At 40.5% G+C, this 27,685-nt stretch overlaps 1 protein-coding gene across 6 annotated transcripts in view; it reads left to right on the top strand.

The window, feature by feature from the left end:
• The window catches only part of ZBTB20 (zinc finger and BTB domain containing 20), a 503,536-nt gene that overhangs the window by 118,177 nt on the left and 357,674 nt on the right, over nucleotides 1-27,685 (top strand). For 5 of the 6 annotated variants that reach the window (XM_042031786.1, XM_042031783.1, XM_042031784.1 and 2 more), the window contains one exon: nucleotides 3,937-4,058. The exons of the other annotated variant lie outside the window; for it this stretch is intronic. The gene's annotated coding sequence lies outside the window, so the exon portion shown is untranslated. The remainder of the gene's footprint in view (nucleotides 1-3,936; nucleotides 4,059-27,685) is intronic. 6 annotated transcript variants of the gene reach the window in all.

Below are 27,685 nucleotides of genomic sequence, written 5' to 3' on the forward strand. Positions count from 1 at the left end.
GAAGCCTTTGGTTGTGGCCAGTGTGCTGGTGAACTAATAAGCAGCTGAGAGAGCAGCTGTTTAGCAGGACTGATTGGCTTGACTTCGCTATCTGCAACTCCACAGTTTCTGACTGGCTTGGAGTGCAAGCCGGGTAATTTTGTTATCTCGGGGAGTGTGGGCCTGCATACATAATCTAGGCTGTCTACACAACTGAGGAGACCATACTCTCCGTGTTAAAATGACCTACTCCTGCTCTAGCTGTCATGCTTTAAAATGCTGCTGAGGCAAATTGTATTTAATATAATTTATCAAATCAAAGTGAATGTTTGAAAGAACTAACTTCAGAAATACTGTTTGTATTTAAAAAGAAATTTGCACCATCTTTTACTTGACAGAGCTGCACAAACTGCAGCTTGTGGATGTTGCTTCCAGGACACAAGGGGGTGGAAGTTTATTTATTTATGCCCACTTTCTGGGCAGGTTGGGAAGGGGGAGGATTTTCAAAAATGCTTGAAACTCATCTGAATATGCTGCTGATGAATTCAACTCGGACTTCTTCTCCATGATTTGAGTGGAAAGAGAATCACACCTTTGTTCCTTTGGCTAATCCCACCCATATGTACAAAAAGGGGAACTTGATAAATGCCAAAACTGAGGTGCAATAGGAGTTTCCTTTCACTGAATTATTCTTCTGCTCAAACCAGCTTTTACATTTTCATCTATCAGCTTCAGTAGAGTATATAACAACAAAAGAAAGGAAAGGGAAAAATCTGGTGAAGAATTTGCTTAATCTACCTTAAGCTCCAAGAAGAATTGTTGAAAAGAAGATAAAATTTTAGGGTGCTGTTGTTGTAATACACTTTTAAACTGATCAAGAACACTTGAATAGAAAGCATTCAAAGGTTGGCATAATTAAAAATTTTAGATTCCTGTCATTGGTTTAAAGATAGTCGTGTCTTTGTGGGCACCTGTTGTAATGTGGAAAGAGTGAAATCAATTCAATCAAACAGGTATTGGCCAAGGTATTTGGTGTGTGTGTATATGTTATTGTGTGGATATTTAAGTATGCATGCTTTCCAATTGACAGTTATTTTACAGAGAAAGATGTTCAGTGACAGCACAGGAAGGATATATGCACAAATGGGTTGTACTGGTACCTGTATCTTAAAAGGCAGTTGAAGGAATATGGGAATCTCCTGTTGGGGAAACCAGCCAAGCCTCTTGTCTGGGGGTTGCATAACTTGAACACGTATAGGTTTGTGTAACAAGCTGTTCAGGTGCCTGTGGTTGACAGGATAACTGTAGCCATCTTGAGGATGTGTAGAAGACTGGAATGAAAAATAATAGTTGTGTGGATGCTGTTGCTTCAGACTCACTTATGCTGGAAAGCATTGTTTTGTTATTGTTGGACAAAACCAGTCACCAGTTCTTATGCCTGGTCTGGTGTCCTGCCCTTGAGGCCTGGTTGTAACTTGGCAATACAAATTCTAGCTGCAGTACTGAAAAGGTGGGTATTAGTTGTTCAGCCGATGAAAACAGAGGAAGGTCAGGTGTTGGCACTGATTCCTCTTCTCAGTTACTGTAATTTCCAAAGATGATGAATCACCTGTGGATGCTAACTGGTTAGTGAAGCTCTTCCTTACTGACTCCTTCTCCTGAAGATACTGTAGGTGGTGGTGCCAGGTGATTCCTTACCACGAAAGGATCTCTCTTGTAGGATGTAAAATGTTCCAATTCCCTAGAGCAGGGAAGCAAAAGAAGGGAACTTCGGTGTCTCCTGTGTTCAGCTGAAATCCAGATGCCTATCCTGCGCAACTGCTTGGACAGAGTGGCTTTAGAACTACTGAGGGTTACAAAGTTAGTTTTTAGTCAGGACAGAATTGATACTTCTGCTCTGGAAAGTAGCAAAAGAGCTGTGTAGTATGGTAACTGTATACATGTAAAGGAAAATTCCTGCTCTGTATTTCCAGGTGTATTTTCTGAAGTCCTTGAAAGATTTTTCAGGAGTTTCACCATGTTCTGGTAGCAGTGGCTCTTAATCACACGCTTTTTCATTTGCCTTTGGCAAGAATGCTCAATTCTTTCCATTTGAATGTGGGACCTTGCCTTATTGCCTCAGGGAAGTGTTACTGTAATGCATGTCACTTGAGGCTAATTCAACCTGCCACTTGGAAAATGCCCCTGGTGCAGATTGTAGCTGTGCACCATTATCTCAAGCTATTTTTTGTCAGAAGCAGACTGCGTCTGTTCTGTATGATCTGAGTAGCTCGACAGTTTATTTTAAGTTAGCATGTGAGGTGGGGTCTTTTTTACCTATAAAGCTGTGATTGGTTTGGCTTCCAGCTGTGTGATAAGAACCTTTCTCCCATGGCATACCAAAGCAGCCCTAGACATCACAAAATGCAGGTCCACAGCAGCTTAAACTAATCAGTGTTGACGCTGCTCTGTTGCTGTTCATCCACTTGAACAGTTCTGCTGTCTCCCTGGCTCTAACCCCCAAGTTTTCTGCCTGGATCTTGAGGTGCAACAAGGGTTTGATGTGGCTGAAAACATGTGGAAAAGAAGCCTTCATTCAGCTGAAAGCTCCCTGAACCAGGCACTTACGCAGTCCTGGCTCAAGGATGGACTTGGGGATGTGTGGCAAGGAGAGGAAGGAGGTGAGGGAAGGGTGGGACTGTGACAGCTCCAATTAAAATCAGCTTACATCATAACACAGCCATGCTTGTAAGGTTTTGGAGATGAAAACCCAGTGGTTTCAGCAAGATGCAGCTGTGAGCATAGGATATGTTAATCACAGGAACTGTGGCTTTGGAATTTCCTTCCTCTGCTGTTTTCTAAGACAGCATTTTGGTGCACATCAGAAACACTGAAGATCACACACCTCAACCTTTCCACCCTTGAAAAGGGAAAATGATACGAAGGCTTGATTAATTTCTTTTATGAGGTTTGGTTGCTCTATGTCACTAGAAGTAGATCAGGCAGAGGGCAGGAAAAAAGAAAACATTTTTGTAAGCAGTAGGGAATTTTCCCCTTTGAAAAAGAGCTAAAACTTCATTAACATTTCAACCAGCTTTAAATTAAAATTTGCATCTGAAAATAATCTATCATGTGTTTTGAGTGCCAGCGGGTCACACCAGGGCAGTATCAGCAGAAGTTTCTTGTGTGTACAGCTTGTGATGTGGCTCTGGTACCGTCAGTCACAGTGTCACCGTGCCACTCATGCTGGTGTGAGAATACCCATGGAATTAACACTTGGCCTTGTGCTGATCATACAAAGCCAGTGTGCCCCGGGCCACGTGGCTGGCTGGGGCAAACTGAGCAGAGCAGATGACTGCTGGGTCCTGAATTCTACACCTGCTTTGTGTGCAGGGTAACTTGGCCTAGTCCTCTTTTACCAAGAATAGTCTTATTCCATTCCATTGCAATAGGTCTGTTTACACCAGAAGTTTCTCTTGTAACATTTCTGTAGGACAGGCCCTTAGAACATGCCACCAGAGTGATTGGGTCATCTTTCACCCATCCTTATGCCACTGAATGGTGTTACTTTAATTTTTCTGCCCCACTGAGCACAAGTCCTTGAGTTTGATGTTGGGAAGAAGAGATTTCAGAAGTGAAGCTAGCAGCTCTGCTGTGCAGGCAGGAGAAATGGGAAGACTGTTCTGTATCCCTAGGTTTTGCACATATGAGAGGATGTAGGCATCTGCAGCATGCAGCCTGAAATGGTTTTTTTCCTGCAAGGTTTTTATGTCAAATCAACATGGATTAGATTTGTAGCTGTCCTGAGCAATTGGTATCCCAACTGCAAAGCTTTTGGAGAAAAACACTTTGCTGATTGTATCATGCTTTTGATAGGGCATGTGTTGGAGTTCCTGGCAACTGTTCTAAAGGGTTTACCTTTATGCAAGGTCTTAAAAGATGATTTTCTCCTCTTTTTTTTTTTTCCTCTCTCCTCAGGGAACTAGAGGGCTTGACGCATCGTTTACATCCTGCATTTACTCTGACCACAGTCCCTCCCTGTTCTCACAAGCAGAGCTCAGCCCTGCTTCCCTTCCTGTTGATTCCCAGTCAGCTACATGGTAAGTTTTCATTATCTCTAGACTTGTTGCCATGAGGCAAAACTCTGGCAGACTCTCTAAAATCCATTAGCACTGGGCATTGAGGGCAGAGCACTTCATGCCCATCAGAGATCACTCAGTTGTATTCCAGGCTGACTGCGAGGAAAGGAAGATAGTATTGAATTAGCATTGGAGCTGAACTTCAGCATAGATTGTTATAGGAATAAAATATGAAGTAAAATATGTGACAGAATTAAATCCATCAGTTCTAATAAAAGAAACAGAAGAAAGCAAAGAAATATTGGACCCTTAAATCCCATTAACCAGGCCAGAGAGAGAATGCGTTAAAAGGAAGCTGCACTGTATCTTTTTTCATTGTTTGATGAAATAATCTTTTTCACCCTTTAAGTAGTGTGTTTAAAACTCCTAGTATTTCTGAAACAAAGAGAATATACAGCCACCAAGCTGGCTGGTTTTTATACCTTCCTTTCTGAGTATTGTCCTTCAGTGCAATACAGAGCCATTTCTTTGTTCTCACAAGCTAGCAGTTAAATTGTATGTAAATGTATGCAAATTAGATGCTGTCTAATAAAGAGAGTCATTAGATGGAAGAAATATTTAGTTTAGGGGGAAAAAAGAGAAGAAAGCAGGTGTATTTTGCAATAGAAAAATGTAAGATTGCAAAAGCCCCTCAAACTTTGGGTGAAGGCTTTTTATAAAGCCATTAAAATATTTTCTAAAAGGCTTGCCCTACTCTTGGTCCCATTTTCTGTGTGGTTTTTTTATGTATGTGCACTTCTGTGTTCTTAAAACTCACTGGCTTTGCTATACATACAGACATGTAATTATTGTATTCATAGGTATTTTATTTCTTTAGATCATGTAGCTATGAATTTACACACATGTATCTTGTACTCGGGTGTGTTTTCTGCTTTCTGAGTAGATAGAGGTGAAATTCACGTGGTAAATTTTATTTTCATAGATTGATTTATTCATCATATGCTCTGTCTGGATACCTTTTCTCACTACCTCATCTTCCTCCATTTTATCAACCCCCTCCTCAACAATTTCAAAGCTTTATTTTTTTTCCCATCTTATTTATTCACCAAATCTTAGTGCCAGATGCATTTCCATTCTTTCACTTGCATTTTCTGCCAATTTATCCCTTTTGAGGTATGGACCTGATTTAAGTCTGAAGCAGCAGTGACCTTTCTAAACGTGAAGTTGCAGCTTTACTGTCAGGTGTCATAACACTAAAATGCTCAGAATGTGAAGCTTTGTGTCATCCAGAGCTGGAGATTCCACACCTGTGGATGGAGCACTTGTATCCATCTAGGCTCTGAAAGATTTAAAATAGATGAACCTTATTTTCTTGCCACCTCTAAGGAGATGAAATTTGAGACTTTTCTCTCTCTACCTTTGAATTTCTACTCCAGCTCTTTCAGCATTTCTGTTTGGGTAGACTAGTATATGAAGGTGACATGGCTCAATTATCTTGAAGTCTTTGTTGTATTTTGTTTCTAATGGTCAGTTATGGTTTCAGGCAGAGATAACAGCTGTATGTCAACTTGGCTTTTTTTTCTATTGCTGTTTTGCAAGTCTGGAAGTCTAAAGACATATATGTATATGTGTATAAAAGATATCTATATAAAAATAATGTTGTTTAAATATTTACATATAAAGCCAAGGGATTGGCTTCCTTCCCAGAATGACTGGAACTACCTTCTCCAGGAACATTTGGACTTGAGAAATCTCTACAGCAACACTTTTTTACTGAAACTAAACAATTTGTGAAGTGAGTAACTAGCCCTGCACCCTTTGTTGTTCATATGGGTTCTTTAGCTTGGGGTGATGGAGAGACCTCTGTGCATGGGTAGTTCATTTCCAGCTAATTATGATAAGATTATCTTTTATTGCCATTTTTACCCCACCGCTTCTCATTGGCTGATTTCCTGAGAGAGAACTTGTGAGTGAACCTTGGACAGAGTGGGAGAATTTTTGCCACAGATCTAGGATGGGTCCGTGCAATGTGCTGCATCTGAGCAGTGTGTGCAGTCTGGGCACTGCATTCCTTTCTGGACGGCTAAAGAGCAGTCAGACTGATCACTCAGATCAGCTGCCCAGCATTCCAACCACCCTGGCTGAGTAGTCAGCAGGGAAGCCATAATGTGTCTGCTACCCAGTGGGAAATGTAGGCAGGGTGACTGTAAGGACGTGGTGGAGATTTGGCAATGAATATTTCAGGTACTCTTGAAGGCGTAATAGAATATGTAAGGTGAAGATTGTGTGGAATGTGAAGAAAATCTGAGCTGTTGATGATGAAGATGCCAGAGAGGGGTGAGGTTAAAGTGAGGAGTAACATGGGATGTACTGGTGACTAAGAGGGATGAGGCCATGTTAGCAAGCAGAAAATGTTGGTGGTTTACTGGCTCACTTGGGACACCACTCTTCTAGGCTTTCTGGCACTGAACGTCCAGGAGAACAGAGTCATTAGTGATGCAGGCATTTAACATGGATGTTTACACTGAGTTTGCAATCTAGCTAGGTGTAGCTATGCACATTCTTCAGATTTTGGGAGGTGATGGTTAATCCTGAAACCCTAATTGGGATATTTACACTGGACATGGGACAGGCTAGCAAACAAAGTGCCTTCTGTCTGTCACATTCTTGATCAGGCTGCAAAAAATACATACAGATGAGTGATACTCAAATGGGGGAAGAGTGGTGCAGGCTTAGGGGCAGGGATCTGATTAATTCCGTATTCCTTCCCGTGCTTCCTGTGGTCTGGAGTAATTGTTCAGGGCAGGAGAGAATTCAATGCCTACTACTTTTGAGGATATGCACCTTTTTACCTTATCCATCTCAACAATAACAATAAAACAGCTTTCCTACTCTTGAAGTACATTGCAAGCATATATATGCACAAGAAGATGTGAGACTTTTGTATCCTGTGATGATGAATCCAAAAGCAGTACTGTCCACAGATATGATAACCAGACCCCTGGTCCTTCAGATCAGGCATCCATCCCGTTAATGTCTTCAGCTTCAGCAGTGGGAGGCACCGAAGAAATCCTAAGCTGTAATAGTGGAAGAACTAATTTTTTTCACTAGTGATCTTGAGAGTAGATGAGAATTTTTAAACCTGTATCTCTGAGGAGCCTGTGCATCTTTAAAGAAATAGTTTTAAGAAATAAAATATGCCGCACTAAACTAATCCTAAAGCTAACGAACAGGCATTGGGACTAGCAGCTTTTGCTATTACCTACTGCTTATTATTGTTATTATTATTATTTCTTTTTAATTATGCAAAGTGCTAATCAGTTTGATTATGCACAGTGCTAATCAGGTTAATTATGCAAAGTGCTAATCAGTTATTCTCTAAGCACACGAGGAGAGCAGAGGTGCTGGCAGTGAATGGTGGTTCTAGATGGGGGTAGTCACGGCAGTCATTCCTTATTAAAAGAGGAGTAGGTGAGATGATAGGGGTTTTTGCTTCCATTAAAAAGTAAATAAAAAAAAAAAAAGAAAGCCATGAGGGGGATAGTTCTGGTGGGGTAATTCTTCTTTCACAGCAAGGCGGGCTTTTTTTCCAAGTCAGCTCATGCTGTTGGATAATTTCTGTAGGAGTTTGAGTGCACTGATTTGGGCAAATGTATTGCAGGAGAGTCTTTTAATGGGAAGGGTACAAGGTGTGCCCACTTAATAGGTCAGGGTGCGTAACTAGAAAAATCACAAATTAAGGGAGTTTGTTCAATCTAACAGAGTCACCTTTCAAGCACTGGGAAGTGGGATACTGACAATATAACATGGATGGCAGTTGTTCATGTGTTATTATGGCTGAAGGTCCCGTATGCGCATACAAAATGTGCTTCTTTCAGTGTAATGCCTTTAAAAGCTGTAGGAATATAGGGTGCCTTATCAGTGGAATGTATGTTAGGCTGGGCTTCTTCTTCCCCTTTAGCACTAAATTATAAGCTAGAAGTTTGTGTTCCTGTGAAACAAGATCTGTTTTCAGTAAGCTATGTTCTCCCGACAGTTACTGAGGATTCAGTGTGTCTCTCTTACTATGCTCAGTGTCTAATATCTAACCAGTAGTCCTTATTTGATTATGTTTCAGTATTGGTGTGGGATACATAAGCATTACTTTTTTCAGTTAGTAATGGAGATGACATTCCCAGAGCAGAAAGCTAGTTGCTCATAAAAGTCCTGGGTAAAAGATCTTAGATTTTCAAAGTCATTAAAACAAAAGACTGCTTCATATAGGGCCATCAGTACTAGAAGGTTACTGCACCAGCAATGCAAGAGCAATTTGCCTTGAAAAATTAAACATTGAAGGTACTAACTTACGGGGAGTCATGACAAATTTTCAAGTATATTTAAGGTAGGAAGTAAAGCAAAGCATCACTAATGTATGGCTTAAACCAGAGCCTGAAAATTAATAATATTGCCTTCTTGGCTTTGTAACTACTCCACAAGGCACTGATCCTTAAAACAAGTTTACTACCAAATATGTGGTCACAGATGTTCATCTATTCTTATAAATTCATTCTGGTGTTAGAAATCTAGACAAACCAATGGTCCAGCATCAAATCTAGTGCCTTAGATCTGGAGGAGGGGAGTATGTGATGGAAATAAGTGAGAGGAGGAGACACCAGTGTCCTGAGACTGAATGCTTTCCTGTCTGAGCATCCACATCTTTTCAAGTGGGAGTCAAATCCTGAGGAAAGAAAACTCAAAAGTTTTCATTTTCCTACAGGTATTTCCCCATAGTATCTAAAAGCTTGTGTAGAGTCAGAAGACCCCTGGAAGGCCAGTAGCATAAATCCCCCACTGTAGTATTTGCATCTTAGAAATATAAACCTACCTGAAACATAATCATTGAATTTCACTGTCTCAGGTGGCTGGCCTTCTGATGAATTGGGGAGCTAGAAAGGCAAAACTCACATTCTGCTCCTAATCCTACTGCTTTCTTTGTAACCCTGCTAAATTTCATTACCTTGCTTGCTTTAGTTTTATCTTGATGGCAAAGTATGGTTAATGACATGGACCTAATGCAGTGGAGGTGGTTTGTGAAGCAAGTGTATTGTTTGCAAAGTAGCTTGATATCTCTGAACTAAAGGGGTTATAGAAGTGTTGCGTACTATGGGAGTTGCATTTTTATTAAGAAGCATCACCAGATCTTGTGATAACTGTGTAAATTACTGCAAGATGGCACCAAAATAGTTAGTGTATTCCTAAGGAGTGAAGTAAGTGGATGGAGAAAACTCAGTTGCCTTGACATGAAGCTAATGGGTTATTAACAAATGAGGAAACCCCAATAAAGAAATCTGTGCCTTCAGTGCTTGAAGAAGTGTGCCCTGAGTGAACAGGGAAGTAATTTGCTTGTACGGCAGAAAGTCATTGCTTCAAAACTCTCTTTGGATTTTCTTGAGGACCTGGTGTTCAGAGGTGCAGGCTAACTGCTATGCAGCCCAGTAGGAGCTGAGTCTGCTCATTGGCATTCACACAACTGGGAGCTAGTGGGGAATTAATAACAATAGGATTTTAAACGTTCTGCCTGACCTTTTAAAGTTACTGACCTGCATTCAGGTTACAAATACACAGCAATTTTCTCTTGAGCTGCAAAGATTCTAAATGTTAAATCGGTAACTCAATCAGGCTAGCAGCCCTTCTCTCTGTTCTCTTGTGCCCAGCTGCCATGACTGGAGTAAAAGAACAGGAAAACTATCAAAACATATCCATATCTTACTGTGACACAAGTACTTGGAAGGAGCCCCACTGACATAAACTAACACAAAGTGACATATTGTTTAAAAAGTTGTTTCGAATGTCTTCTCCCATTGATCTTCTTCGAGGGAGATAAATAAACACTGTGTGTGGTGCAGCCAGATTGAGTATTTTTGCTCCTACAAATGTTTATACATTCTCTGGTGGTTGTTTGTATTGCTGTTTGTTGACTGTAAATGCCAGACCTGTATGTGTCTAATGTATACATTTACAGGAGCAGTGCAGTTTGGGGAGTACAGTCAGGGTAGTGCCTCTTATGAACACCACCAGGTGAATAGTGGGTGGTTTGTTTTTCTCCTCCTTCCAAAGCAGTGAATTTGTCTTTGTGCTCCCAGTGAAAGAGAGGACTGTGGTGGCAGGAACTTTAGTAAAGCAGGACCTTCAGGTCCACAAGGAAAGCCTATAGGATTTGTCAGGTAGGATCAAGTTACTTTAGCTTTTCATCTAATTAACAAATAACTCCGTTGCGCTGTCAGTTCATTCAGTGGTGATAAAGATGATGTGTGTTTTCTCTCAGGAGGAAGTGACTGAAGTTGTTACAGATGACAAAATTCCTTTTGGCTGAGACCCCTCCTGCTCCTCTGTTCCTGTTTCACAGTTCTCTCCCCTGTCTTTGAAAAAAATCTTCCCTTTTTCACTTATTGTTATTATCAGCATCTTAATCCTTAGGGCAGTGGGATTGGGTAGATTGGGGGAATGATGCAGGCACTTTTGTCCACTAAACTGAATGAGCATAGCTGCCTGAATTTAACATGTGTGTAGGAAGAGTTCAGCTTAATCAGTCACCATTCCTCCTATTAGGTGGAATTTTCCTCGAACCCATGCTTCTGTTGTGTTAGTGTAAGTTAAAATTACATGTTTCTGCTCTCTCGTGCACCTTATCTACATTTATTAGACACAGGTTTCACTGCCTTGCAGTTACCATCACAGAAACCACTCTCATTTGAGTCTAAGCTTTATTGACATGTAATAATTTTTAATTAGTTTTAGTAGCTTTAAACATAAGTTTTGGGAGAGCTGCTTCTGCCTCAGGTGGGCTGTTTACATATCTGGTACCAGAGGAAAACATTTTGTTTTGTCCATGCTAAAATATTCTGATAACATCTAAGAGTTCTTGTGTCTTCATAGTTTGGAATGAAATCAACTGAATGACCTTTGTGTCAGGGTCATATTTTTTTTGTTCTACTCTATGCTTGTGCATCTCACCACCCTGACCATAGCTGTTCCATGAAAATAAGAAGGACCTACTACAGTTATCAGCTTCTTCTCTTGAGTGAACTCAAGAGGCAGAGGTCTGTCTGGTGGTCCTGCAGGTTGCCATACTGTTGATGGCCAGAAAGCACTGATATATGTTCGTATGTATTCAGGACGTTAAATTCATTAAAAAAAAAAAAAAGGGAAATAATATTTCATTTACCTAAAGTCAAACTTGTGAACACTAGAATTGAAGTTGACAGAGCAAACTTAATTCAACTTCCCTGTGCTTTTCCAGTTTTTATGTGGTCATATGCTGGTTTTGGTGGGAACCAGTCTCCTCATAGTACACCTGATGGACCTGGTCTGTGGTGGAATAGAGATTCTTTAGTAAGCAGCTGTTTTCTTCAGTACCACTTGCCTCACTTACTGCAAACACTTGAAATTGTTTAGTATACAAGGCAGAATACAGCAGAAAAGAAAAGGGTGCTTTTATTCTCAGGATTATGGTGAGAGCATGCATGTGCTTAAAGCAAAAAATATGCTTGAATTGAGTTGCTTGTAAAATCAGTCATCTTTAGGTGGGTTGCAAAACAAGCTAGTATTTCTGCTTTCTCTTACCAATTCACTTACTCATTTTAACTCTTCACTTTTTCTGCCTTTTAAAACATTCTGTTTGATTTCCTTTAAAGAAAAAAATAGTCAATACCAGTAGTAGCAGCCTACCCTGGTCTTGCATCACTTTGCTGGTATGTGAAAGACTGTTTTTTTTCCTTTTTCTTTTTTTTTTTTTTCCCCCTCTCCCTATGAAATTGCAATTTTCAGGACTTTGGCTTTCAGTTGGTAGGAAATGCACTATGTTCTACATTTATTCACTGACAAAAGTGCACACAACTCTTCCTGACACTTTGACAGTTTAGTGGGAGATGCTGCTCTAAGTAGAATGTGTCTGTCTGTAGCCAGGTCCATTTTCTAAGCACTGGGAGTTCAGCTGTTTTCTTGTGAATTCTTTTTTTCATATTTTATTACTGTAGAGAGAATACAAAGAGTGCTTGTTTCTTTCTTTCTTTCTTTTTTTCCCCCCCCTCCAGTTGACACAATCAGTATTATTTGAAGAAAAAAAATTACACAGAGAATGGGAAATAGGGTGGGAAAATGTAATAGGAACTGCAAATCTTTTCTGTCTTGTCTGAGTAAATGAGAGCTGATGAGAGATGCAGCACAATGAGGTCTAGGGAATGCTCGCTGAACTGGTATATAAAGATTGTTTCATTTTGCTTCATTTCATTTTACTGTATTGAATTTGAAAGGGAAAATTGCAGCGGACATGAAAGTTTGCTGTGGAAACACCTTGGGTTGCAGTACCCTTGACGTGAACCTGGGCAAACATGAAAAGGAACGTTAAATAAAGTAGTGTATGAATTGTGTAGGTGTGCTTCAGAAGCTACTTTTTGAAGAGTGCCCTTTCACAAAGAGTGGCCCTGCCTCTCAGGTTATTCTGCTACTTCGGTTTTTAATCTCTTAAGGTGTCATTCTGGGTTGTCTTTTGGGTTTTTTTGTAATTTGGTAGTGGGGGGAGAGTGAGTCAAAACCATACTGATTTGCAAGACTATGTGGTAACATCATTTTCAAATGCCAGTTTTCAAGAAGTCTGGAAGGAGATGATTTCTTCCCCCATTTTGCCCACCCTAAAGGTTCTTCTCCCCTTTTCAAATGAGTATAATTCAGGGGAACTTGGTTCTAGGTGGGATACTGCTACAGCAATGTACTCCTCAACAGACAATTTTACTTTTACTTTGCGTGTTACAATCTCCAGTGTCCAGCTGGAGTGACTGCACATTGTTTGCTGGAAGGAGGAGCTGTGATTAAAATCAGGTGTGAGTCAGTTTAATCTGAAAATTTTTTCTCTTGTGCTACATTAGGCATTGTTAATTCTCAAAAAATGGGGAACACAGGATTTTTTTTTCCCTAAGTCAAAGTCAGTTGCAAAGGTTTGAAGTAATGTATCATGAGCAGCAAACATTGCTGCATAAAAGCTCTGACAATGCACACTGTAAGATTTGACACTTCTGCTGGAGCCATTACCCTTGGGAGAGATCTTTGATGACAAAACATTAAAAAATTAAACTTTTTTTCTAATCTAAATATGCAAATTGTAATGTTCAGAAGTAAGATTCAACATCCTTGTCTTCAGAGTCCAGTTGGTGTGTTTGCATGGCAGGTTCATATCATGAGCAGGTTTAAGACTCTTCTCCTGGAAAAGTTTTTGCCTCTTGGAAACTTCTGGATTTCTATAAGGTAGGCATGCTTGGCAAGCCTTTGCCTGGAAAGCATTATCCTTTGTACAAACCTTCCCTCATCAAAGTCCCAGAGAGTGAAGAGGTGGGAGTAGGGTTGGTGGGCACTGGAAGAGAAATGAAGCGGGGGGTGGTTTTACTTTTCTCCAAGCAAAGGGGTGGTTTAATGGCATTGTGTAATATAGCTCTTCTGCTACTCTGAGGGCTAGGGAATGATTGGGTAGGGTATTTAATTCCTCCCCCCTCCGCCCCTGCCATTTCCACTACCTCTAAATGGAGACCTGCAAGTGCAAGGGTACCCATCGGGATGTCAGCGTCTCTGGATGTGATTCATTCCAAGGAGCATCGTTCAGCGCAGTATCTAAAGTCTGGGTGTTGCTAAGTGCCATGGATTCATGCTCCTAGTTCAAGCACAATCCATTTTTTCTTCATGGCTGTGGTTTTGGAAGTGGAAGGATTCCTCATTGGTTTTTTTTCCAGATAAATTTCATGGGTTCAGACAGGGAAACCTTGGATAACAAGAGGAGTGATAAAACCAAAATTCTTCTCGACCTAGGAGTGGATAGCTCATGGAAAAGGGAGACTGTGTTGCCATTGTGATGAGTAGATGTAATGGCTCCAGAGCATTAAAAAAAAGATCTAAGAATTTAAAAGCTGATTGAAATGCACAACATGTTGGGATATTTTGGGGGTGGGGTAAAGCAACCACTCTTTTCTGCAAATTTTTCTAGTCCAAGTCTTTAGGCTGTGCAGTCTGACTAGCTCTGCTATTTCATATACAATAGTAATTCAAGGAATATTCTTTTTATCAGAATAAACAAATTTTTGCTGCTTGACATGTGAAACGTTTGTGCTAGTAAATTCCACAGAGTCTATTACCCCCCCCCCAGTATTGTTTTGTCTGATTATACAATCTTGGAAGTTTAGAATTGACTGGTTTACTGTAAGAAGCATTAAGTAAATGCAATTTCCCTATTTTTAATAACAGAAGCTCAAATTTCATGTGAGATCACACCAGTACTCCAGTGTAATTAAGTTTATTGTTTTCTTATGCACTTCAAATGCCTGTGATGTGCAGTTAATAGTATTTTTCAGACAAGTATTAGGACACCTCAGCAGTGATGCCAGTGTGGGCTGGTGTCTATCAGCAGTGCAGACACCACAAAACAAAGGAAATTGCAAGACCCTGTTATAATTTGTCTAAAAATATGCATGACAGCAGAGCTCTTTTTTTACCTGAGTTTAGAGAGTGATAAGGCTTTGAATTAGAGTGAAGCTTCATAAATGAATCAGGCATGAAACAAGATTTTCAAGCTTGGCTTTAAGTCCAGTGTGTATTGAGAGTGAAATATGGCTGGATATCAGATCTTCTGCATCTTGGATTTTGTGTAATGGCTGTACTTCATGTCTGTTTTCTGCTACACTCATTTTGACCCTAAGCTGATATAGCACTGCATAGGAAGTTCTGGAGAAAATCTTTGGATTAACTTTTCACCTGTGTACATATACAGATTTGTTTGTTTGTTTGTTTGTTGCTTAAAGGAATGATGATTTCTCAATAAAGAGCATTCTTTTTTTATTTCTAGGGAAAGAAAAAAATACTAAAGATGCCTAAGAATTCCAGAGAAGAGGGTTGGAATGAGTAAAACAAAATATTTCATTTAATTTAAACTGGTGGAGAGTTTTTGTTTATTTCAAAGAAGTTTTGATTTTCAAATATTTTGAAGATGAAGGCCAGAATTTTCAGTTTGTGAGGAGGAAGAATGTTTCTGACTTGGCACCATCTGACATGCTTGTTGAACACTGAAACTTTAAATTGTACTGACTTATGTTTGGATGTAGAGCTGTAGAGTGTGTGTGACAGCTCTGTCAATTAGGATAAGACCTGATTATTCCAATATCTTGGACTACTGGGCCTGAGTCTGCAGCATCAAGATTTTGGAATTCTTGAGATTCAACTTGGTTGTTTATAGAAGTGTTGGAAATGAGCCCCTGGTTCCTTTCTGAAACAATTCCCTCTGATACAACAGGATTGTCAGGCTTGCTGGCAGTAATGGCAGAGTTCTCATGTGTCAATAAAGTCTCTCCTCCCCCGGAAAGCTGAAACACAACTTGCTTTATATAAGTGTTTAGGGACACAGCAAAGACCAATAGGTGGTATGTGGGCCATCTTCTCAGTCACCTTTTCAGCTCACGAGCTAACTCCTGGTGCAGTGCTGTGTTGTGGGGAGAGCAGATCTGGGAAGCCTCTGGCAGGTAGCCATAGAATAGCCCTTCCCTTACTCTACTCAACACATGCAAATGCTCACCAACTGTTTGTTTTGCTCATGCAAATTTTTGCCCATGCAAATTTAAACTGCTGATTTCCTTCATTACACATGAAGAGGTTGGAATGTCCTTTTGAGTGGGAAATAGTAGCAAGGGTAGTTTAGTAGCACCACTTCTTGTTCTGTTTCCTCCTTAATCAAACGAGAACCACGCAGAGCTTCAGTGTGACTGGTGCAGCAGCGAGGACTACGGGGTTTGGCCCCACAGGTATTAACTTGTGGCAATCCTGTGGGGAGCTTTCTTTGTGTGATATCTGCCTTTTAGGGGGCTGTTGGGGGAAGGAAGCAACACAGTTGGGACAGGCAATGGGAATACCTGCTGTGGCTTCAACTGCCCATCGCTGGCTGGGAAAGGCTAATTGACATTTGAGAGAACATTCTTTATATGAGAAAGTGATGAGTGAATGGAAATTAAAACAAAAGGGTTGAAAATAGAGCTGTAATCAATCTAGCCCTGTATCTCAATAAGCCAGGGGCAGTATTTCATAGTGAATTTGGGGCAGATATTGCAGCAAGTGCCACAGTAGCGGGGGGTCTTCCCCCCACTCCCTCCTCCCCTTCCATTAAATCTACATTTGGAAGGTGGATGGTGCTGACTCATAAATTAAATTGGGGTAATACATACAGTGTATATATATTTCTGTCACTTTGTCTCAAATTAAACACGAACCTTCTCCCCTGACAAGATGATAGAAAAGTTAATTGCTCGCCCTGGCTTTAAATTGGAATTTGAATTTGCAAAATGCTAAAGGTTTATGAGATCTAAATCATGAGGAGCTTAAATTACATTCCTGTGATAAAATATTAATAAATCAATTAAAACATAAGCCGAGTATAATATTACTTTTTTTGTAGGAACCTCGAACACAATAATTCATTAGAGTGTGCAGTAACAATTATTGTATCTTTTTTAATTTTCTTTTTTATTAGTTTCTCTTTTTTTAAACTGGGGAAAAGGCAACATCAGATGGGAAAACACCACACAATGGTGGAATATTATCGTGGTACCAAATCTAGTCATCTCCTAGTAACGATGCACATACATACAAAAGCATCTGAACACCCTGAGCTCCACACATTGCACCATGGCTCTAGTATAACAAGATTCACTCACTGAAAGTTGGGGCCTAATTTTCCCCTTTTCACCATGGGAAAGAAGGGCAGTAGCATGGGAAGAAGGGAAGAAACCTTACTGCTCCTGGTTTTGTTTTTCTTTTCCAGCCTCTTTCCATGCCATTTCATCCTTTTCTTATTTTTCTCCTCCTTTCTCTTTATTGGTATAAGATTGGTATGATTTCAGTGTCAAAACTATGAAAAATTCGCAGATCTTTCTGTAAAACTGGCCTGAGTTTTGTGTTGGGGAAACCCAGGTTAGAATTGGATTTCGTTGCTAGATTTTTAGTTATGTTTTGAACAACTCTCACAGCTCTAATCTTTACATAACCCATTTCTGTGTACTATATAAAGAGCACTTCAGGCACAGTATGAAACTTAGTTATTATTTGAGGAAGGAGGTGTTATGCTAGCTCAGCATGCATTTCTTATATGCAAACATTAATACACAAGGAATGCAATTATAACATATACCTGCACACCTCTAGTGCCTGTGAAGATTCAGATTTCTTTGTCAAGTGCTTTTTACCTTCTGTGAAATGACTGGACTGCACGTCTGATACAGCTATGCTTAGTAAAGGGTCTAATTGCTATTATTACATTATTTGTGTTTGAATTCTTGAAAGGTTATTTAGTACAAATTATGTGTTAGTGCCAAATTGGCAGCTCTGGGGACTGAAGTGTGCTGTACCCATCCATAGGGTAGGTCCTGTGGCTGAGTGTGCTCTGCCTACCCTTCCCTGCACCTTGGCATCGTGCACAGCCATCGCTCCTGCTGGCCTTGGAGGGACTCTCTTGGTTTTGCAATTTGCAGGTGAGACCGTGGCTTGTGCAGGTCATGTGTGCTGCAGCCAAGGGTTTTTGACTAAACTAGGACATCTAAATAGAAACCCCAGCCTGGTCCCCGTCTGTGGGGACGAGAGGGCTGGGCAGGAGGTGGCAGGGAAGGGCTGCACAGCTGCTGCTCCCGCCGCTCCTGCGAGCAGCCTGCAGCCATCTCCCTCCAGCAGCACGGGGCAGCTGCCTTGGCCAGCTGAAAGCAGCCAGGGCCAGAGTCAGCTGGGGAAAACAGTGACAAGAGATCCAGGAGCAGGTGGTGGCTTGTGCTTCTAACCACCTGTCTGAGTAACGCTTTCCTGTGCTGCCCAGAAGCTATGGCAGGCTCCAGTTTTCCCTGCATATGGGATCCCTCATGATGCTCAGGGCCCTCCTCATGGTGCAACCATAACAAGTTCATTGAAGGATCCTGCTTTACCGTGCTCCTGGCTGTCCTAACTTGGGAGTGACCTCAACTTAAAATTACATCTTAGTTTCCACAGGCTTTTGCATTTGCTTCCCTCTGCTGATGAGACCAGTCAGGGTCTGTTGTAGTGATACAGAATAAAATCAAACTTTGTGTTTCTAAGCACACTTACCATGTCAGTCCTGCTAAGCTCTTCATCAATATTAAAGAGTCAGTTGTTAGTTTTTACATGCATAGCTTTTCATTTTCCCCATTTCATGAAGGGGGGATGTGAGAAAAGTCACTTTCCACCAGGTCTCAGTGTCACGTAGCAAACCAGTGGTGGCAATTCAAGTGGCTACATGTCTCCCAGCAGCCCACCCTTGCACTGAACTTCACCAGAATTGGAGAAATGCCTGTTTGTCAGGAAGTCGATGATCATTGAGCTTGTTTTGTCCAGACTGAGAAGCAGCCATCAGATGCAATTAGCTTTTTGTGGCTACGAAAATGAGGTATCATTTAAACAAACAGGCTAAAACTGAAGGCTTCATATCACCAACATGGTCTGATCTTCCTCTGTTATGATTGCAAAAGATTGTTGAGGGTTGACCCAGTATTATTTATTCATGCCACTTGATAATTGCATTTACTCAATAGATTCCGTACTTCACCATTTCTGTTATAGAGTGTGACTGAATATTTGTGCATTCCTGTAAGTAATTTTTTTACGTTGGATTAGTTGAAATTCGTGTGTGTGTAGGGAGGTGTTCCAGATTTTTCTTGTGCACAGGGAAGACTTCCAGCACCAAGTGAAGAAAACTTTTAATGCCAAGTTATTTGTCAGTGTTGCCTTTCTGTGAATCATAGGAGTTACACTGAAGTCATGGAATCATAGAATGGTAAGGGGTTGGAATAGACCTTAAAGATTGTCTAGTCCCAGCCGCTCACCTGCCATGGGCAGGAACACCTCCCACTAGACCAGGTTGCTCAAGGCCTTATCTATCCAACACTGCCAGAGTTGGGGAATCCACGACCTCCCTGGGCAACCTGTTCCAGTCCTGTCTCTGTGGCATGCTGTCCTTGCTGGGAGGTGAAGCAGACTGTATACACAAGAGCATTGTTGTCTCCCGCTCTGCCCAGAGATGGAAGTTTATTTTACTCCTGGGTGATATCAGATGCTTGAGGTGGTGAGTTGAGGCTGCGGATGGGCTCACAAAAAGGGAGACGAGGACATGGACTGGCCAGTGCCAGTACAGCGAGTACCCTACAGTTTTGAGGACCACCCTGTCAAAAACCTTACTTCCCTGTGCCACACGAGGACCACCACCTCTTCTTTACTCTGCCCCAGGGGGCAGCCTGAGGGCGGATGGACGGACAGACGCTGCTGTAAGTGCCTGTGGGGGGCACCGAGTTTCTCGCCGATGATGGTAAACATGATTTGGCTCCCGCGCTCTTGTAATCAGGCTTACTCTTGCTGAAACAGAGATTGCTCTATTGCAGTGCCAGGCCTGTAGCAATACCAACTGTTAAATAATAAACAGGCCCTGGTTGTTGGCAGCAGCTCCCGGCCCCCCGCCCCCGCCAACACGGAGTACCCGTTCCGTGGGTTACCTGCCCGCCTGTGCTCCCGAGCGCGGAGCAGCACCGTGCTCGGCGGAGGTGGGAGCGGTGCAGAGACACCATTCTCTGTCTAATCTGCTTAGTTTATTATTCTCCAAGGACCCGGGGTGATACAGCAAACATGCAGTGCTTTGGCAGCACTAACAATGGCTGTGCTGTCGTTCTAGATAATATTGCAGACTTTTGCCTGATGCATGGGATATTTTAGTCCTCTGCTCAACTGCCCATTCTCTAAGGTCTTATTTTTCTTTTCCTTTATTATTTTTCTTCTTTTTTTTTTTGGAAGGGTGAGGTAGGTGGTGGGAGGGACTAGTTTCCTGTGAATTAAAAAATAATGGGCTTAAGTAGCTCGTTCTCCTGGTGGCAGAATGGTATTTATTGTTTTATTGCATTAGTAAGTATTAACAAGCATTTTTCCAGTAGTTTATTGTTAGAATGGATGCTGAAATGAAGAGCAATTTTTTAGTGAATGAAGGGACTTCATTATGGAAGTCACTCTACCAGTGGGGAAAAAAAATACTGGAGCAAATAAGCCTCTACTCTTATCTCCATTTTGACCACTTTTGTAGTTTTTGTTTGATTTTCTTATTTCTGTGTAAACTGTATGCATGTGGAAAACAGTATGTCCTGGTTTATGTAGAAGTGAAGCTTGAGCTTGGAGATCAGTTAGGAAAAATATTGTGATATTGTGAAGAAGAAGAGATTATACTGCAGAGTTAAAATGTAACTGCATGAATAGACTCAAGCATACATATTAATTTCCCTTTCGTTCTCCAAACCTTGAGTGGAACACAAGCCAGAATTTTCACTTGGTGGGATAATGATTTTATTTTTTAAAACCCATATATCAAATAAATTGTAAGCAAAGATTTTTTTTCCATTCCATGCTGCTACAGACTTCGCTATTTAGAGTCAGCTAAACTTTGCACAGTATAGACCATTTTGGTCGTCTGTGAGGGAAATCCCTGAGCTGTGGGTTAGCCATGACATGGATGACGCAAAAGATCTTTGTGTTTTTAACAAATACTGCGCTGTAAAAAGTGTGGTGTCTTACAATGTTCTGGAGGGAATTCTGTCATAAAATTCCCTATCAACTCTACTTGAAACTCCACCCTTTATCATAATTATGGCAGGTGCAAGTATAAGGAAGCAAATGTAATTAGTAATCAGGCCTGTGAGTACTGTCCTGTCGCCAGCTTTTTATTTCCTCTATGTAGCTTTGCCATTACAGATCTGAGAACCCTGTAAAGCCCTTGCATAATTAATGTTTAGTTTTTAAACCAAGAAACCCCAGATGGTGAGGTCTGGGGCTCACTGATGCTGTTTCTTGTTAAAATACAGGGCATTAATGTGAGTATATCCATCCATTTGCAATAGGTGAGTCAAGTTAAATACTCCAGAACAAGGTGGGAAAACTTGAGTTTGTCTAAATCCTTGGGCCAAATCTCATCATGTGGGGTTTTCAGATCATCTAGATGATGTTAGGAGGCATAAGCAGCCGTTGCTTCCCATGCCATTTGTTTTCCTAGCATACTTGAGCACTTCTGAAAATTCTTGTGTGTTTTTTTAATCATCCCTGAAGGCTTTGGCCTGAACAAGCATCTGGCATTTGACGCAGTCTGTGTTGAGATTGCAGTAATGACTTCTTCCCTTGTTTGTCATTTACTTGAGTAGATCTCTACAGACGGTCTTTTGATTTATTCTCAATGGGAGCAAGTTGGAGTTCAGTGCTGCTGGATGTCTACAAAATATGGGAGAAGTACAGACAATGAACTTGTTAGTTAATACCTTCTTTCCAAAAGTTATAGAATTGACGTACTTTTATACTTCTTTAAAAACTTTTCTTTTTCTTTCATAAGAATGTTGAAATGATGCCAACAGATAATTTTCAGGAGTCTCGAGCAGGGCAGCTACAGGTATGCAGGGAGAGGCAGTGCACTCAGGAGATTAATGAAGTGCCTTTGCAGCTGCTATTGTAGAAGCTGGAAACCTTGTTTCATTAAGCAGAAAAATAAACTACAGAAACAGAAGACTCCCTCTCCTTCTTTCTAAAAGTGTTTCCTTTCTTAAAATGCACATTTTTAATCCAGTGGGAAGAGTCTTTTCTTACTGCTGACATACTCCTTAAATCATATTGTTTTCAGGCAGTAGGTAGAGTGTGTAGATGAGTGACATTTGCTTGTAACTGTAACTAAAACATAGTTTTAGTGACATCAAAAAAATGATTGCATTTATAAGCTGAACCATTTACAGCAGGTAGAAGGAAAATTCAAAGCTAGAGTTAGGAATGGAAAGCATCTCTTATCACTTTGAGTGCCTGCAGCTGTGCCATCTCGGGGTGTGATTTATTTAGAGTTGCTGGTCAGTACTTGGTAAGAGAATCACTAGGAATAACTGGAGGGACCCTTGGGAGCAATTCAGTAGGTGGTGCTGTTCCCTTGAAGCCAGCTCTGATGCTGTGCCCAGCAGGATATTTAGGGGGTTGTTTATCTCTGCAGCCCTAGCTTTCAGGTAGGACTTGAAAATTAGCTACTTGCTGCCATAACAAAATCTCATTAATGCTGCTTTTTTTTTTTCCCCCAGCTGTAGCAGTATTCTTAGACCGTATATGAACTTTCAGTAGCATGAGTGGTGGGAAATACAGTAGAGGATGAAACATAATGGTTTCAGAGTCATCTCATATATGCTTGAACCTGAAGCTTGAAGCAAATATCAGGATCTGTGAGTACCAGGACTCATAATTGGAACAAAACCCTATGGCAACAAATGGGCACATAGAGATAGGATGTGACTTTAAACAGGAAGAGGACAGTTTTAGATTAGATACAAGGAACAAACTCTTCTATGAGGGTGGTGAGGCACTGGAACAGGTTGTCCAGAGAAGCTGTGGATGCCCCATCCCTGGAAGTGTCCAAGGCCAGGCTGGATGGGGCTTGGAGCAACCTGGTGTACTGGAAGGTGTCCCTGCCCATGGCAGGGGGGTTGGAACTACATGAACTTTAGGGGCCCTTGTGATTCAGTTCTGTGATTCTATGATTTTTTTTTAACTTACTGTGTGTACAGCAGACCTGACTTGGCTTTCAGCACAAGGTGAAGTTGAATCCAGAAGCAGACCTCGAGAGGACTGGAAACATTCCAGCTCTGGGAGTTGCTTGCATGTGAGCTCTCAGTGATGGCCCTCGTCTGAACTATGCTCTGGTAAAATACAGTCACTCAACAAACAAAGCAACACATATTTTTCAGAGGATGTGAGCAGTGTCTTTCCAGGCTGTCTCCAGGATTCAGAATTCTTCTCAGGAATCTTCAGAAGCAGTGAAACCTTTCCGCTGTGCCGGACTCATCTTTTGTGGGAGGACTGCTTGTTATGGTAACTTAGAAGGAACACTTTTCTTTATCACTCTGAAGGTCACATTAAACATAATATCAGAAATTTCTTTTTGTATGGTTTGAAGTCAGAAAGGTCATTTGTGTTCTGAACCCAGTTTTGCACAAACAGATTCTCTCCATCTTGAACCTATCAAGAGGTTAAAGCTTCTCCCTTCCATTGATAGTTTTGTTCCACTGGTCAATTCCCTTGTTGTTTAAAAATGTGGCATTTGTTTCTGCTTCGATTTGACTTTTCTTTCTTTCATTCTTGGCTTCACATTCCAGACTTTGGTTCTTGTTATGCCTTTCTTCACCCAACTGAAGATCCCTTTAAAAAACAATGCAATAGAGAAAAGTAAAAATGCCTTCCCAAGCCTACCCACTACCTCCTGTTTATGCCTCCAGGGATTGCTTTGGCCATCCTTGCCACATTGCATTGCGTGTTGAAGTTCAGTTGTTTATTTGTTGTAATGCTTTTAAGAATTGCTGTTTTTCAGGATGCAGCACACCCCACCTGCACCCATGTTCCATCCTGTAGATACAGCATGCATTCCTTTTTCTTGAAGGCTTGCTCTACTAAAAAGTTTTATTTGAAAGAACAGAAGTTTTACAAAACCTGATTCCCCCCATCTACTGGTATCCTGTTCTCCTGATATTTTGTCAGTCTTGGCATCACCTGGAAATTTTTATCAGCAGTGATTTTATAACTTAGGAGTCATTGATCAAAATGCTGAAGAGTGTTGTTGTTATTACTAATTTTACCTCCATCTTCTTCAACCCACCTGTGTTTGAAGACCCTGGGGGTTATAGATTTCTGAGGGTCTTCCATTAGTTAGCAGTTCAACACATGCTTTCATTGATGGAACTAGAATGTTCTGCAGTAATCCTGAGTCAAATGCTCATGAAACTGTAAGTGTATAAGCTCTTAGGCTTATAAATACGTATACTTACCACAGAATGAAATCAAGTTTGTTTGACAAGACTTATTTTCCATAAAACTGCATTGACTAGCATTAATTACTTTACCACCCTTCAGTTCTTTATTAGTAAGTTCAGTCAGCATAGATCAGTGCAACTTTACTGGTGTCAGTAGATTTGTACATTTTGCTCCCTTACAGTGTTTCTAATGAGTGTGTATTATTAAAGAAAGCAAAAACTAAAGCAAAAGTCAGTGCTAAGGATACCGTAATGTACTTGAGTAATATTTGGAGAAGCAGTCTGTAACTTCTCTGTGTGGCTGAGGATGGAATGCACTGGTAAGTCCCAGCAGTCCCCACAGGCAAAGTGGACAGTGGGGAAGGCCCCTAACTGGAATTTTAATCCATCAAAATGTTTGTGGGATTTCTTACAAAAATTAGAATAGGATCTGAAATCTCCTTTTATCTTGCATACAGCATATGTATATGCCCTGTGGCCATCGACACAGTACTCCCACAGTCTTTTCTTGTTTGTACTGAAGCTCAGGGTAAAGCTTGGTTTTCCTGAGCTGGTCCCTTCTTTCATTTCCTAAAGTTCACAAAGGAAATCTAGTGGGGAAATTCTCCAAACACCAGAGAGTTGTAGGTAGTGCTGAGATGACTGTGAAGCAGCTGTGTTGGTGTGGAGGCAGGAGGCTGATGACTCCTGGAAACAGATGGGCCTTCCTTTCAGATAGCTTGAGACATGATTTTCTTTCCTATTAAGACTTGAATTGCTTTGTGCTTTAAACACCCTATTGTGTCTAGTAAGCTTAAAATACTTACCATTTACATTAGCCTTTAAATGAAAAATGTTGAAAGGCTATGCAAGCAAGATTCATGGACTACTGCATTTGACTGTCTACTGTATAGAAATTTGTAAGATGTGGATGAGAGTTACGTGTAAAAATATATTTGAATTTTGTATTTAAAAAAAAAGTGCATTTTATTTTGTCTTGAGGGTGTAGAGACTTGGCCAAAATTGGGCTGGCAGCAATGGCAAAAAAAAAAAGAAATAAAAAAAGAAGAAGAATTAGAGTATACCAAAATGACCTACTTTAAAAAATTAAATTGGAAAAAAGAGTAGTGGCTTGTAGCTATGGGATAATGGAATTTGGGACACTTTTATTGTAATCTTGCTTTTAATTGACAACAGGCATGTTTGTGCTTTATTGTGGAAGGACTTTGTGATCAACATACCATTGCTGCATGAAACACTCCACTTTTTATGATACTGGTCAGAGAAAACTGTCCAGGATTCCAATCTCCAGATCCAGGATTTTCATCTAAATCCATTTGCATTGTATGCTGAGGGAAATTCACTCAGATTATTTAAAAACAAACCCCACCCAGTCTCCTTCTCCCTCAAAATATCCTCACTTTCTTTCTGAACATTGAAACTTCTTCCTGCTCAAAGGAGTTACCAAGGATGGCTGGTGTTTCTGAAGAACATTGTGTGGCAGGTTAATGTTATCCCTGTTAAGAATATTTGGTAAGGAATCCCTCTTTCTGTATGATACAAGGAATTGTTGTTTCTGATCTGACTCTGGGCATTATTGTGATAGAAATATTTTAATTGCAATCATGTATGGATTGTAGAAGTTGAAATGGAATTTAAGTGATTGATTTCTGTGTTCTAATGATAGATAAAATTCATGAGCCTCAAATCTACTCTTTTAGCACTAGACTTATTTTACTCAGTAGCTGTATTCTGAAGCTTCATAAAAGCATTCTGTTTTCAAGCCTTTACAAGCAGATCTTAGTGATAAAGCATTTGAAATAGCATTTTTTAACTGAGTTTTTTTACCCACAAATATATTATCATTTCTTCATTCTTGATGAAAAAGGCATGTTGTGTCTTAGTTTATCTATACATTCAGTCCATAAGCCCTTCTCTTAAAAGTTCTCAGTAGGTTTGGTGACATACTATATGCCTTGGGGAGCCTGAATGATTTATTAAAATCCCACCCCTCATCCCCTTCCAAATATGACAGTCAGAATTCAAAGTGAGAATAATTACAGCTGTGCAGTTACAGCAGTTCTGAAAGACAGGGTAATATGAAGACTCCAGAGGAAATGTTAACAATTCTAATAGTTTTTCGCAAAAGACAGAGAGACACTGTCAAACCAGAGGTTTAAACAAGAATAGGTTAAAAAAAAAAAATAAAAGACTTAAAGGCCATCAAGGACTAGTTGAGCCATGGAACAGATGATAAGCAAGAAAAACTTGTTGTCTAAAATACTGATATCTTGCTGGCAAAAAGAGACATGTCTGTTATTTGCCCCACTAGATAAGTCGCAGGGGGACACAGGAACGAAATAAATCTCTTTCACTACCTCTCTCTAAAATACTAAATTAAGGTTAGTGGCTACATTTGACAAAGAAAAAGTGTTTCATCTGTGCTGCACACAGTGAACTATTAGTATGACTGCAGCATTTAGACAAATTGAATGGCATGCTATTGTCCGTCATCTTTTTATTCTCCTTTTTTATCCTAATTTTGAATAATTCATAGGAAAAATGATCACTTCATAATGCCACAAACTCACAGCAGGCAAAACTAATTTTACATGATATGAAAACATATTTTATTTATTTAGGAGTAATATTTAAAGAAAACAACAACTTTTTTGACACCAGCTGCTGGGAAATAAATAGAATATTTTATGACAGAAAAAAAAAAATCCAAATGCGTTAAAAGCTGTTCCTGAGAGATGGATTAAAAAGTAAAATATAGACGTTGGGCAGATAAATTTAAACTTGGTGGTCACTGATGTAATTCTGTTCCTTAGGGGGAGTGAAGGATAGTTTTCTGGAGAAAAGGAAACTTCAAAGGAGTGCAGATTTGTGCTTAAGAACTTGTCTGAATAGCTGATCTGTGTGCTGGTGACTGGGGGCAACTTGGGTGACAACTTCTTAAGATCTTTTACATCCTCTAGACCAGATGGGGTTTTTTCCCTCATGTCTGTTGTGTGAGAAGCAAGCCTCCTTTTTTATTTTTTTTTGTCTAGTTTTTCCATATCTGACCTCAGCTCTTTAGCAGGAGGAAACTTTAAACTTACAGCTTTTTTGCTGCTGGGTTGTTTTTTTTTTCTTTCCCTCCTTCTTGGAGTGGCTTGATGAGTGCAGCAAGAGTGCAGTCTGGAGGGGTATTTCATTTTTTTTGATGAGGCCCTGCCCAAGAGTAGAAGAAGTGAGCGGGTCAATACCCAGTTCTGGTGTCTCAGGATTAGGGAGGAGGAGGTGGAGAGCATGAGGAAAGTTGCACAGCGTTTTAGCACAAGAGCAGTTGGAACAAATGCCATCAGTAATATAAATGTTGTGTACTGCATTTTCATGTAAAATTGTTTAACTTAAAAACTCTTAGTGACAGAGGGAATGTAAATCTGAGGCTGAGAGCCTGAGTCCCTAGCAGAAGTTTATTATTATGCCTGATAACAGCTGAATTCCAGCCTTTTTGCATGCTATAAAATGGGGCAGTTTTGTCTATTATTGGCACCGTGTGCACCACGCAGTGAAGGGTTTGTCGGCAGTTCAGCTGTAAGCCCCCATTTTCACGGGTTTATAACTCTACTGTTAAATATTCACTCCAGGCTGGAACTTGGCACACGAGATGGAGTCTCTGCAAGTTATGCTGAAACTTAGGCTGTCCTCAGGCAGCTTCCTGACAGTGTTAAAAGACACAAGGGGTGTGTATGGCTCCTTTCAAAAGACGAGAGAGAGCAAGGACAAGTCCCCACCATTTTGTGCCTTTGATTAAAAATT

The sequence above is a fragment of the Corvus kubaryi genome, unplaced genomic scaffold (assembly GCF_017639235.1).
Source record: "Corvus kubaryi isolate FWS band 111438036 unplaced genomic scaffold, C.kubaryi_AGA036_p1.0 37341, whole genome shotgun sequence".
Classification (NCBI taxonomy): Eukaryota; Metazoa; Chordata; class Aves; order Passeriformes; family Corvidae; genus Corvus; species Corvus kubaryi.